At 41.6% G+C, this 13633-nt stretch overlaps 1 non-coding gene across 1 annotated transcript; it reads left to right on the top strand.

Moving 5' to 3' along the window:
* The first annotated feature begins 12128 nt into the window (after positions 1-12128).
* Positions 12129-12235, top strand: LOC136382663 (U6 spliceosomal RNA). Its single transcript, XR_010747289.1, has one exon. It is a non-coding gene; the product is annotated as a U6 spliceosomal RNA (small nuclear RNA).
* The last annotated feature ends 1398 nt before the right edge of the window (positions 12236-13633 follow it).

The raw sequence follows: 13633 nt of genomic DNA on the forward strand, positions 1-13633 counted from the left end.
CCAGGACACCGCTCCCGGCTCACGCTGAGCGCCAACTTCTCTCCCTTTTTCGCCCTTTTATTTGCAGCCGCTTAGCCTGCAAGCGCGGGTTCCCCCTGGCCGGCTCGCCTCCCGCCCACCCTTTAAATTCCTCTATGCGCCTCTCTGTCTGTTAAATTCCTTGTAACTTATGTATTTTTCCACTCCCGAAAACGCACAGGCAAGCCCTGAACTGGAGAATAGAGAACAGCTACCCCTCGGGGGAGCCTTGGGATGAAAAACTTTCCATTTCATAGTGTTTTTCTCCTTATTCCTCTCGCAAGCCCTGCCGAAGGCAATGCATTTGCTCTGGAGTAAAAAGCCAGCTTTCTGCTTTCACTTACTTTTTAAAAACTCTCAAGTCAATAGGCAGCATAGGGAGTAGTCAAGAATTATGTAGTTACTCCTGCCCCAAACTCTCTCTGTCTCTCCCATAAATATATATATTTATATTTATATATATTTATATTTATATATATAGGGTTCCAGGTCCTGACCTAAGCAAACATCATATAGTGCTCAAGAGCATGGGTGCTGGCATCAAACTAAACTAGTTGCCCAATTCCAGTTCTATCACTGACCAGCTGTGTGATCTGGGATACAAATTTAACCTTCACGGGCCTCAGTTTTTTCATCTGTAAAATGGGGATATACTATTACCCACTTTTTTGGTGAGCTTCCCCGCCCCCCCTTCTTTTGTGAGGACAAAAAGAAATAGTGCTTGTATGACACTCAGGACATATCCCAGAGCAAATATTAACTGTGATTCATCCTTTTATTCTTCAACTGCAGAAATAAAGGACCAGGGACAGGGAGGCTGAGACCTGCCTGAAGTCACATAGTTCAGATTCATAGCTAGAACCCAGCTCCCCGGCATCCCAGTCTAATGCAGCAATGACTCTGCTGTCCCCGCAGCCTTGTGCCCGTAGCATGTTGGCAGCCCCTCTCATCACACAATCACCACCAGCAGCACCAAATTAAACACATATTTTAAAAATTGGTTAAGTGCAAGGGTTTTATATTTCCAAGGGCCTATTTTCACCAACACTAGTCCCTACCTCATCTTGCTACTTATTTAGAATAGTTTTAAGAAAAAAAAACAAAAAGACTATTTTTGTACCTCCTACATTGACCCTTCCTAGAGGAAGGAGAAGATTTTTAAGCAAGTCTTAGAAACATGGAAAAGGACAAATACAATATTTACAAATAAACCCAGGCGGGAAAGAGAGATTTAAAAGGGAAAGCCGGTCCACCCTGCAGCCATTTTGCATACCTTGTTTAAAGGGTGCGACTGTACTTCAAAGAAAAGAAACTCTGGGGAGGAATTAAAACAGCCTACCTCTCCCACTGCCTCTCCAATATTTACTTATTCTCCCACAAACCAGGGTGGGCGAGTGGACAGCCACCTTGCCCCTTGCAGGGAAGAAGGTTGCTCCAGTCTCCTTTTTGTAGACAGTGCTGGAATGTGCACTGGCATCCAGGCTTTTAAAAAGCCTGTCAGGGGGCACCCCACCCCGTACTGAAACGCTGCTCTGTCTAGCGGGAGTTGCTAAGTGGCACTCGTGGTGTAACATGAAAAGTATGCATCACACACAATTACCAAGTCAAAGATCCTTTTAGGAAGGTACATTAGAACAGTTTTCAGCCCAGCAAACTCAGTTCTTGCAATTGAAAAGTCCAGGGTGATCAAGGGGTGAGATTTTGTTGAATCTATGTGTTTGTTGTTGTGGGGTTTTTTTCTCTCTCTCTCTTTCTCTTTCTTTTTTTAATAGGGCCCTCATTTTGTAACAGAGCTATATTATAAGCAACTCTTCAACTACAAGGAAAACACACATTTTAAGCAAGGAACACAGAGGAATTGACAAAAAACATTTAACACGCCGTCGTTAAGATAGTTGTAAAGATACACAAAGCGCCGTATTATGTGGCAATTTCTTTGTGGTCCATGAAACTTATAGCTCCAAATGTTTATTTAAGGTCTTCAGCGTTCCTTGGAAACTGGGATCATATTATACTTGACACTGGAAGTGGAAGAACAGTTGTTCAGGGAGCGAGGAGGAAGCATCTATATTTAAAGTTTAGCAGGAGAAACTAAGGAATGAAAGGCGGAACAGCACTGCCAGGTGTGTGTACGCCCTCTGCTACCAGGAGAGGCTGTAGCATTTCCTTACTCAATATCCTTCCCAAGGGTTGGGTGCACTGGTCACAGGAAAATGAAAATGGGGTTAGTGTCCCCAAATTCTATCTACTCTCCTTCTCTCCTTCCTTTCTTTCTCTGTCTCTCCTTCCTTTCTTCCTTTTTTTTATTATTATTTTTTATTTTGGAGAGAGAGGTAAGGGGACAGGGATAGGTAGAGAGAGAGACAGAGAGAGAGAACACCAATGTGTCATTCCACGTATTTATGCATTCATTGGTTAATTCTTTTTTGTTTGTTTGTTTTTTGTTTTTTGTATTTTTCTGAAGCTGGAAACAGGGAGAGACAGTCAGACAGACTCCGCATGCGCCCAACCGGGACCCACCCGGCACGCCCACCAGGGGCGATGCTCTGCCCACCAGGGGGCGATGCTCTGCCCCTCGGAGTGTCGCTCTGCCGCAACCAGAGCCACTCTAGCGCCTGGAGCAAAGGCCAAGGAGCCATCCCCAGCGCCCGGGCCATCTTTGCTCCAATGGAGCCTTGGCTGCAGGAGGGGAAGAGAGAGACAGAGAGGAAGAAGGGGGTGGGGGTGGAGAAGCAAATGGGCGCTTCTCCTATGTGCCCTGGCCGGGAATCGAACCCGGGTCCACCCCACGCCAGGCCGACGCTCTACCGCGGAGCCAAACGGCCAGGGCCTCATTGGTTAATTCTTTATGTGTCCTGATTGGGGACCAAACCTGCAACCTTAGCGTATCAAGACAACACTCTAACCAACTGAGCTACCTGGCCAGGGCCCACTCTTTTTTTCTTAAGCTAAAGAATCAGCCTCGTCTTGAAAGGGACACAACTGCTCCCACATTTCTTCCCTCAATTTTATGTTAAAATACCAAAACAGTGACAGAGTGTGCGCATAGTAGGGTTGGAAGATTTGGTGTTTTCTTTCTTTGTATAAGAAAAATTTAAATTTATAATCACCTTAGGTTTCTCTTAACTGTGAAGAAATAAACTCTGGCTTTGAAATGAACCATCAGTATTTAAATCCTCATGAACAGAATGCTGTGGGTTTCTGATCATGCAACAGTATTCAGTCAATTCATCATTTCACATCACGATTACTTAGGCTGAAAGCATTTATTAGAACTATTATTTAATCCAAGTATTTAGTTATAAAGCAGCCCACAATTTAACCATCCCTTTCTTATCATTCCTTCATCAGTAAATCTAATTCACATACTTGTTGAAAACTTGATTCTTACTCCAAATTTTTATCTTAAGGAAAGTTAAGGAAAGACACACAAATAAACCACAATCCTTTAGATACATATCCATGTATCAAAAAGATTAATGAATAGGTAGAAGGTGACAGTGGCCTAGCTAATTTTTTGATAATGAAATTTTAAATGACTAATATCTCTTTTAAACATTAATCAAACATTTGGAAGAAACCTTTACCAAATATCCCCTTGGTACAGCATAAAATAAGATTTCGATATATGACATCTCCTCTTCAGTAAATCCTCACTTAATGTCAATAGGTTCTGCAGCTGTAAGGGAAACAATGTATAACAAAACCAGTTTTACCATAGGCTAATTGATATAAACAAGAGTTAAGTTCCTAAGACATTTCATCAACGCTGTAACGAAATGACACTTTTCAATGCCTGGCATTTCCTTTGTGTTTGATCCATGATAAAAGAAACTCCCATAAATGTAATTCCAACCACAAACAAACAAAAAAAAAAAGCAAAAGTTTGAGACCAAAAGCCATTTTGTTTTCAGAGTAACTGTGTATTTGTCAGTGTGACACAGCACATTTGAAACCCATAATCATAAAACAAAAATTTATAGCCAGGGTTCAGGGTCTACATCTGTTTCTCTGGTTTTCGTACAGCAATTGCTGTATGAACCCACTGGACAATCCAGAAAGCAACACCATGAATCATGCTTGTGAACGTGTTTGAACTGGAGAGTTTTGTAAAGAAAGAGCAGGCATCTCTGTGCAACAGTATTGCAGCCGGCCGTGTTCAAAACTGGTCAAACGCTTTCTGTGATGTCTAAATAAAGTGATTCTTACAGGCACAGACACATCCACCCCAGACACAAGTCATGCAAAGTGCAGGTGCACACGGGAAAGGGGTGTGGAGGGAGGTGGACGCTGGCTGTTTTAAAACGACACACCTGTCTCTTTCATGTTTTTTAAAATATATAGATATTTTATTTATTTTTACTGCTAATCTCAGATAAACCCCTCTTGCCACAATTCTGCCAGAGAAACAAATGGTTAGCGCCGAGTGATTGTGTTTCGGCAGGGAAGCCAAAGCAGAGATGCGCTGCCAGAACAAGCCAAGCAGGGAAGCTGTTCCCGCGGCTTCCGCGCTACGAGGCAGAGCTGCTTATGTGTTGGGAGCTGGGAGAAAGTTCTAAGATTCGTCAGCGCGTAGAAACCGCTTCAGGCCCTTCAATCTGAACGCCTGCCAGTGTAACAGGACTGTTGACGTCTATGGATCTTATACCAGAAGACACCAAAGATCCTCCCAAACATGAACTCGCAAGGTGCCCGCAAGCATCCCAGTGGTAGGGTCCTCTGAGAACCCCAAGAAGCATGAAGTTTCTTCCCTCAAACATGTCTCTCCACCTTGAGTGTTGTCCATTGTATCCTTCCTTCACTTGGCTCCTTTCTCTCCAGCTTCCTGCTCTTTCCAGGTCCCTCCAATACATCCCTCCCACCTTAAACACGTCACTCCCCCGGGACAAGAGGCACACTGCTCTCCACACTTCTGAGTTCTTTATTTTTGCACTTCTGGGCTTTCGCTGTGTATGTGTCATAAAGATACCTCTCAAAGCCCAACGGTTTTTATTGGTCCTAATTTGAAACTTAAAAACATCCCCTCCTGAACGCGTCAGTACTGAGCAGTAAGCTCCCAATGGTGTCTCAGCTGATGTCCCCCCGCTGGTGGCATTATCTCAAGGATCCATTTGGGGGAGACCTATCTGGGGCTATTTCCTCTTATTGACTTTATTCCCTTTCTAATTTAGATGTCTTAAAAAGGTAATACACATTCATAAAAACTCAGAGAATCAAGCTGGAAAGTGAAAAGTAAATATATATGTGTGTGTTTATTCCTTCATCAAAGGTTGAGTACCTGCCATGTGCCAGTCACTGTGGTAAGTGCTGGGAACACGCCTTTGTATCTTTTGGAAAGCGGGGTTGTTTGTTGCTTTTACACAAATATAATCAAACAATACATATTGTTCTGCAGCTGTTTTTAAGGCACCATAGACCCATTTATATATAAATGAATGGGCAAGGAGGTGTTTTAAGAAAGCTTTATAAGAATTAGCAGTGGAGCCCTGGCCGGGTAGCTTGGTTGGTTAGAGCATCACCTCAAAATTCAAGGGTTGCCAGTTCAATTCCCGGTCAGGGCACATACAGGAACGAATGTTCCCATCTGTCTCCTGCTCTCTCCCTTCCTCTTTCTAAACTCAATAAAATATATATATATAATATATATATATTATATATATATATTATATATATATATAATATATTCTTTATATATATATAAAGAATTAGCAGTGGACTGGAGGTTGGTCCATGGGCTGTAGTTTGTCCACCTCTGCTCTAAACCAACATTTCACCAAATTCTACATTGCCTTGCCTCTATCCCTGTAAAATCTACCTACTATACATGTGGATTTTGTTAACACTTTAATTTTCATTTTCCTTTAAAAGCTCCACCCGGTTCCAACTTCGCGTGCCGCATGAATACTATGGTTTTTTTATTACAGTCCTTCATCCAAGTCACCTGTCTTTCTGTCTGGGGCACGTCATTTCCCACTTGCCTACTTCACTCCCTTCACTTTCTTCTCTAAGAAGGGGCATGAGATCGCATTTCTGCCTCCAAAAGAGCCCAAATGCCTTGTACTTCCTTTTCTTCATGACAAAACCTTGCTTTCAAGTCCCCCATTTCCATCAACCCCCCTCTGCCCCCAATATATGATGGCAGTATTTGGGAGATGAAAAATTTAACAAAGATTCCTGCAAATAAACTGTGGATGCACCACCATGCTACAGCCTGCTCATGACGCCTCCGTATTATTCTACCTGAAGTGCCTGAATGCTCATCTCAATACCTCTTCCAATGAGCTAAGGTTAGATGTGCCACCCAGTTGGCAGAGTGCTTAGAAGAACAGCAAGACTCTTCCAAGGATGGAAAGAAGCACAGAGGATTCTAAGAGTGCTTTGCAATTATTTCGTGTTAATATTATTAATAAAGGATAATGTCTAGAACTGAGGTGCCTAACTGAATGCCTTCATTTTTTTTTTGAAGATCATTGAAGGTCATACATATGAAGGGAGGATAATAGGTGGCAGTTTAACACTACTGTTTAAATTTATCATATTTCAATACAATTAAAAATTTTGTTTCTCAGTCACACTAGCTGCACTTCGAAGTGTTCACAAGCCACAAGTGGCTGGTGGCTATGATTTTAACAACACAGATATAGAATATTTTTATCATAGCAGAAAGTTCTATTGGACCACACTGCTCTAAAAGGTCAGCTTAGTGATCAGAAAGGCAGGATAACATGGTGGGTGAGACCATGGAGTCTGGATGCCAACTGATTGTGCTTGAATCCTAGCCTCCCTCTGTTCATGTAATCCTTGGCAAATAATCTAACCTCTGTATGCCTTCATTCTCTCACCAGTAAAATGGAAATACTAATGGTACCAATGTTAAAGGGTTGTAGAAAAGATTAAATGAAGGAATATAAGTTAAAAGTATTTAGAACATTGCTTGAGATATAAGTACTTTAAAAATGTCAGTGGAATGTCTCTAAGGAAAATATAAAGTCAGGAACACATAGCTCAAATGCTACTCAGATACTACTGCTACCAGGCGCAGAAAGCCTCCTGTCAGGGCAGTCGTTTCAACCAGGATTCACATTTCAGGCTGTGAGATCCAGGCACATGCAATTAGGGTAAGTTTCCCAAGAGATGTTGCTGTATATGCCTGCTTACATACCACTGCATTAAAGCGTGTTTGTGTGTGTGTGTGTGTGTGTAATATAAAGGGGGATGGTTTCTTTGATTTTACAAAGCAGACCTTGAGCCAGAATGGCAATGAACTATTGGATAAGCCCTACCCTGATGCTCCCGTGGGAGGCAGAAAATACATTACATGACTTGCTGTTTTCTGCAGAAGTGATGTTTAGCTTCAGGAACATAAGACCAATTATGACTAATAAAATGACAAAGGTATTGTACAAGATGGAAGACTTGTGTTACCTCTCCTATCTTAAACTATCCTATTCTACCTTATTTTATCATATCCTGTTTATCTTTTCTTTCTTTCCTTCCATTCGTCCGTCCGTCCATCCATCCATTCATCCATCCATCCATCCAACCAACCATCCTTCCCATCCACCTACTTATTCATTTACCTGACACCCACCCAGTCATCCATTTACCCATAATAGTGATGAAGAGAGTATGGCTTTTGGCAGGCATATGTAGAGTGGGGAGAGGGACAAAAGTAAATCTCAGATTATGCGTGTGTCTTTCTCTAGAATTCTTGAAAAGGATTTCCTGGTGAGATGTACTGGCGGAAATAAGGTCAAAGTCACCACTGGAGATTTCAGTTAAACGGGTTTGATAATCCTGTTGTAGTGGGCGCCCCTCAGATCTAACACTGATCTCTAAGAGCATCCCAGGATTTGAAATGCTAATGAAGCTGAGTTCTATTAGCAACACAAAAGTTTCTGACTCTAAGGGAAAGCTGAAGGCCCTAAAGGAATTTCCATCAGGTTCTACTAAAAAGTCACAAATACATCAGAGAGGCCACTGGAGAGGGAATGGAGTTTAAATTCATCTGGGTGTTTGACAGAGAAAAAGGCAAACAAACAAAACAAAAAAAGACTGAGTGGGAATTGTGAGGGTAACAAAAAGACAGATAGAAACCTCTGTGATATTTCTTTTGGGGAAACAATCATACACACACACACACACACACACACACAAAATATGAATACAACATAAACATTTTTGATGAAAAAAAAAATGTTTTCTCTGTCCTTTCAAACAGCAAGGTACAAAGGCACCTTTTCAATATCAACCTCAACAAAGGGCTTTGACAGCTTCTGTTTGATAGGGTACCATGGTGGCTTCCAAAATTAGTTTTTGACATTTTGTCATTGATTGCTTTTTGTTTTGAGTTAGAAGTGTTTCAAAAGAGAGTGGCAAAGGTTGTTTAGAAGGCGATATTTTCAAATTTTAAGGAAACGTGGAACCATAGGAGGGTAAGAACATGAAATAATAGAACTATGAAACACTTCCCTCTTTGTTTAAGTCAAGTACAATAAAACAATATAAGGTCACAGTAATGATTCCCAAAGCATTGCAATTCTAGGGCGCCCCACCCAGAGCTACAAAACAAACATCTCTAGGATTGGGGTAAAGTACTCTGCACTTTCATCAGGGTCCTCAGGTACTTACTAGGCACACTCAAGTGTCAGCCCCTCCTCTATGATGGGACATTCCACCTGATGAATGCCAAGACACAGGTTGTGACAGAGACTAGTGTTTGCCAGCTTGGACTATTTATCTGTAGACAATTACACTGAGAGAAATAAATGTCTACCTGATTCATGCCATTATAGTTGGGGGTCTCTGTATTCTAATGAATCAAATTTCTTTTGATGTATTTAATATTTAAGATAAGAAAAAGATGATATTAATATTCCTCAATCAATTGCCCAACCCCTGTGAGGTCTGAAGGTTAAAGACCTGCTCTTCTTCACCAGTAGCGCCAAGTTCTCTCCTTTCTTGTTGGAAGGACTGGTCAGCTGCAGAGAATACAGTGTATCCATTCCCACCCGTATTCCAGATTCAAAGAAAAATGACAAGAGTTTTTCTGTGTGGCATAGACAGAATGTGTCAAAACTCTGAAGAAGCCCTCACTTCTAACTCTTTTACCAAGAGCTTCCTAGGAAAGGCTCCCGTCCAGACTTAGGCTGGTTGTAGCCATGTGGGCTGTGCTTGAAGAGGGAGGCAGCCCTCAAAGCTCTATTATTGTCATGTATGTAATTTGTGGCAAATCTGGAGGGGTAAGAGCAGGCTAGTGTACCAGTACTGAGTCGGGAAGCCAGAGATCTCTCTTTAACACTAACAGTTTGTGAGAACTTGTCTGGTCTGATCAGTAACATGAAGAGGCGGTTGTAATTCATGGTGGCAGATACGTGGCTGAGGTGCCTCCCGGAAGCCCATGCCAGAATTACTACCGTGTCCCTCTAAAGGATCTGGGCGAGGCTGCCCAACACTAGACTAGCCCAGAGGTTGGCAGATTCCAAGGCCAAACCCAGCCCATCACCTGTTGTTATAAAATAGTTTTATTGGGCGACAGCACATGTGCATTTATTTGTTTCCATATTGTCCATGACTGCTTCCAACCAACAACAGAGTTAAGTGTTTGCAACAGAAATAGTAGGTCCCATGAAATTGAAAATATTTATGATCTTCCTTCCTTCCTTCCTTCCTTCCTTCCTTCCTTCCTTCCTTCCTTCCTTCCTTCCTTCCTTCCTTCCTTCCTTCTTTCTTTCTTTCTTTCTTTCTTTCTTTCTTTCTTTCTTTCTTTCTTTCTTTCTTTCTTTCTTTCTTTCTCTCTTCCTTTCTTTCTTTCTTTCTTTTTGAAATGCTGACTCTTACTCTGTAGGCATTCACTACTAATGCATTTGAACTGGTTTTAAAGATAAAATTTACCAGCAATAAATTGGATAGTATGGGAGCTTTCTTCAAGATCTAGAACTCTCCATTCAAATGCCCCAAGAACCATCTGCTGCTGTTTTTTAGACATGCCAAATACCCTCCTGAGCATCTTTGACTTTCCTTTTCACTCTGTCTAGAATACTCTTTGTGTAGATATCAATATGAATTATGAGCCTCACCCCCCATTTTTTGTTTCTTTATGAATAGGTTGCCTTAATTGACACACTGATGAGCCTATTTGAAATAAGGCTCTAGGTCATGTTTATCACTGTCTGTTCCTTGCTCCTACAGCTTAAAATTTATAGCCATTATTACTATCTGGCATATATTTATTTGTTATTGTACATATCTGATAATAGAAAGTTATCTCCTCGAGGATAGCTCCTCTACCCAGTTCAATGTAGTGGCCCCAATAATAAATAATACATGGCACATAGAATCCTTCAGTAAATATTTATTGAATAAGTAAATGAATGAATAAACAAATAGCACTTCTTGGAAGACAGTGATTAATAGAGCCATGTGCAACTTGGTAGAAATTTAAAATTGGCAGAAACTATAATCTATTGTTTCAAGGCAAATAGAATGGTCTTATTGTAAGTAAAATAAAATTAAGACTAATTATTAAAAGACAGCATTTAAAAAATAATATCGGCCCTGGCTGGTTCGCTCAGTGGTAGAGCGTCGGCCTGGCGTGTGGTAGTCCTGGTTCGTTTTCCTGGTCAGGGCACACAGGAGAAGCACCCATCTGCTTCTCTACCCTTTCCCCTCTCCTTCCTCTCTATCTCTCTCTTCTCCTCCTGCAGCTAAGGCTCCATTGGAGCAAAGTTGGCCTGGGCGCTGAGGATGGCTCCATGGCCTCTGCCTCAGGCACTAGAATGGCTCTGGCTGAAACAGAGCAACACCCCAGATGGGCAGAGCATCGCCCCCTGGTGGACATGCCGGTGGATCCCAGTCAGGCGCATGCAGGAGTCTGTCTGCCTCCCTGCTTCTAACTTGAGAAAATAAAAAAATCTCTGGCATAAATCTTATACTTTTAATTTACTGATAAGGAAATGAACCTATCTTTAGACCAGGAGAAAGGACAGTCATTTCAAAAAACAGCCCTGGAACAATTAGATATCCATTGCAATAAACAAATAAACAAAATGATCCATAGCTCACAGTAAATAAAAAAATTAATACAACATGGATTACGAGCCTAAAATTAAAACACATAGCTATTCAGCTGTAGAAGAAAAACAGGAGAAAATCTTATGACCTTAGGTTGGGCACAGGCTTCTTAGATATGACACCAAAATATGATACATGAAAAACAAATTGATGATTTAGATTTTATCACAATTAAAAATGTCTTTCCTTTGAAAAACTGCTAAAAGAATGAGAACACTAACAATAGACTAAGGGGAAAAGCATATATCTGAAAATGAAATTGTATCCACAATACATAAAGAAATTTCAAAATTTAATGATAATATAAGCATCCCACCTTCACCGCCAGTGGGTAAATGATTTAGACAGAAATGTCACAAAGACAAAATACAATGGCAAGCAAACATAGGAAAAGATCCTTAATATCATTAGTTATTAGGGAAATGCAAATTAAAACCACAATGAGCCCTGGCTGGTTGGCTCAGTGGTAGAGCATAGGCCCAGCATGTGGAAGTCCCGGGTTTGATTCCCAGTTAGGGCACACAGGAAAAGTGCCCACCTGCTTCTCCACTCTTCCCCCTCTACTTTCTCTCTATCTCTCTCCTCCCCTCCTACAGCCAAGGCTTGATTAGAGCAAGTTGGCCCTGGCACTGAGGATGGCTCCACTGCCTCCACCTCAGGTGCTAAAACATGGCTCTGGTTGCAATGGAGCAAGGGCGCCAGATGGGCAGAGCATCGCCCCCTAGTGGGCTGGCCGGCTGGATCCTGGTCAGGGCGCATGCGGGAGTCTGTCTCTGCCTCCCCTCATTCTCAGTAAGTAAAAATAAATAAATAAATAAATAAATAAATAAATAAATAAATAAATAAATAAAAATAAAAAAAAACCACGATGAGATACTAATACACATCTACCAGAATCACTGTGATTCAACAGACCACCATACCATGTGTTCTGTGGATGTGGAGAAACGGGAACCCTCATACACTACTACTAGTCTAAACTCATACAAACACTCTGAGAAGAGTTTGGAAATTTCTTACAACGTCAAACATACACTGTGCTTGCTTCGGCAGCACACACACTAAAATTGGAATGAGACAGAGAAGGTTGGCATAGCCCCTGTGCAAGGATGACACACAAATTCATGAAGCATTCCATATTAAAAAAAAAAAAAAGTTAAACACGCACCTACCAAATGATCCAGCCATTCCATTCCTAGTTATTTACTCAAGAAACATTCAAGCATATTTTTAGTGACTAACATGGATGTTCATAGGAACTTCATTTGTAATAGCCCCGAACTGGAAACAATCCAACCGTCCATCAACAGGTGAATTGATGAACATACAATGGAAAACTCTTGGCAATAAAAAAAGAATGAACTGACATGTGCTACAACGTAGGTGAATCAAATAACAATTAGGCTGAGTGAAAGAAGACAGGCACAAAATAGTATCTAATGTATGGTATCCATTTAATGACATTTTATTTTTATTTTTTTGTATTTTTCTGAAGCTGGAAACGGGGAGGCAGTCAGACAGACTCCCGCATGTGCCCGACCAGGATCCACCTGGCATGCCCACCAGGGGGTGATGCTCTGCCCACCTGGGGCGTTGCTCTGTTGCAACCAGGGCCATTCTAACGCCTGAGGCAGAGGCCATAGAGCCAGCCTCAGCGCCCGGGCCATCTTTTGCTCCAATGGAGCCTTGGCTGCAGGAGGGGAAGAGAGAGACAGAGAGGAAGGAGAGGGGGAGGGGTGGAGAAGCAGATGGGCGCCTCTCCTATGTGCCCTGGCTGGGAATCCAACCCGGGACACCCTCACGCCAGGCCGACGCTCTACCACTGAGCCAACCAGCCAGGGCCGATGTATGGTATCCATTTAGATAAGGAAATACTAGGGAATTTAATATTCAGTAGCAGAAAGCTCATCAGTGGTTGCCTGAAGACAGGGTTTGGGGAAATAAGGATGGAGAGAAGGACAAGGTTACAAAAGCAGATGGAGAATCGTCTGGGGAAGGTGGTGGATATGCTCATTATTACTATTTCGAACCAAGATCTGACACGCAATGTTATATTAGTTTCAGGTGCACAACGTAATGATTTGATGTATGTATATATTGCAAAATGATCACTAAAATATCCAGTTAAAACCCATCACCACACATAGTTCCAAAATTTTTTCTTGTGATTAGAGCTCTCAAGGTTTACTCTCTTAGCAACATTCAAATACAATACAGTATTGTCAAAAATAATCACTGTGCTGTACTTTACAGCCCCAGAACTTACTTATTTTATAACTGAAACTTGGTACCTTTTGATGATCTTCACACATTTCATTCATCCCCTCGACCCTTGCTTCCAGTAACCATTAATCAATCTCTATATTTATAAGTTTGTGTGTGTGTTTATATTCCACCTATAAATGAGATCACACAATATTTGTCTTCTTCTGTCTGATTTATTTCCCTGAGCATACTGCCCGCAAGGTCTATCCATGTTGTGACAAGTGGCAAGATTTCCTTCTTTCTTTATGGCTGAATAATATTTCATTGTGTGTGTATA

This window comes from Saccopteryx leptura, chromosome 10 (genome assembly GCF_036850995.1).
Source record: "Saccopteryx leptura isolate mSacLep1 chromosome 10, mSacLep1_pri_phased_curated, whole genome shotgun sequence".
In the NCBI taxonomy this organism is placed as follows: domain Eukaryota; kingdom Metazoa; phylum Chordata; class Mammalia; order Chiroptera; family Emballonuridae; genus Saccopteryx; species Saccopteryx leptura.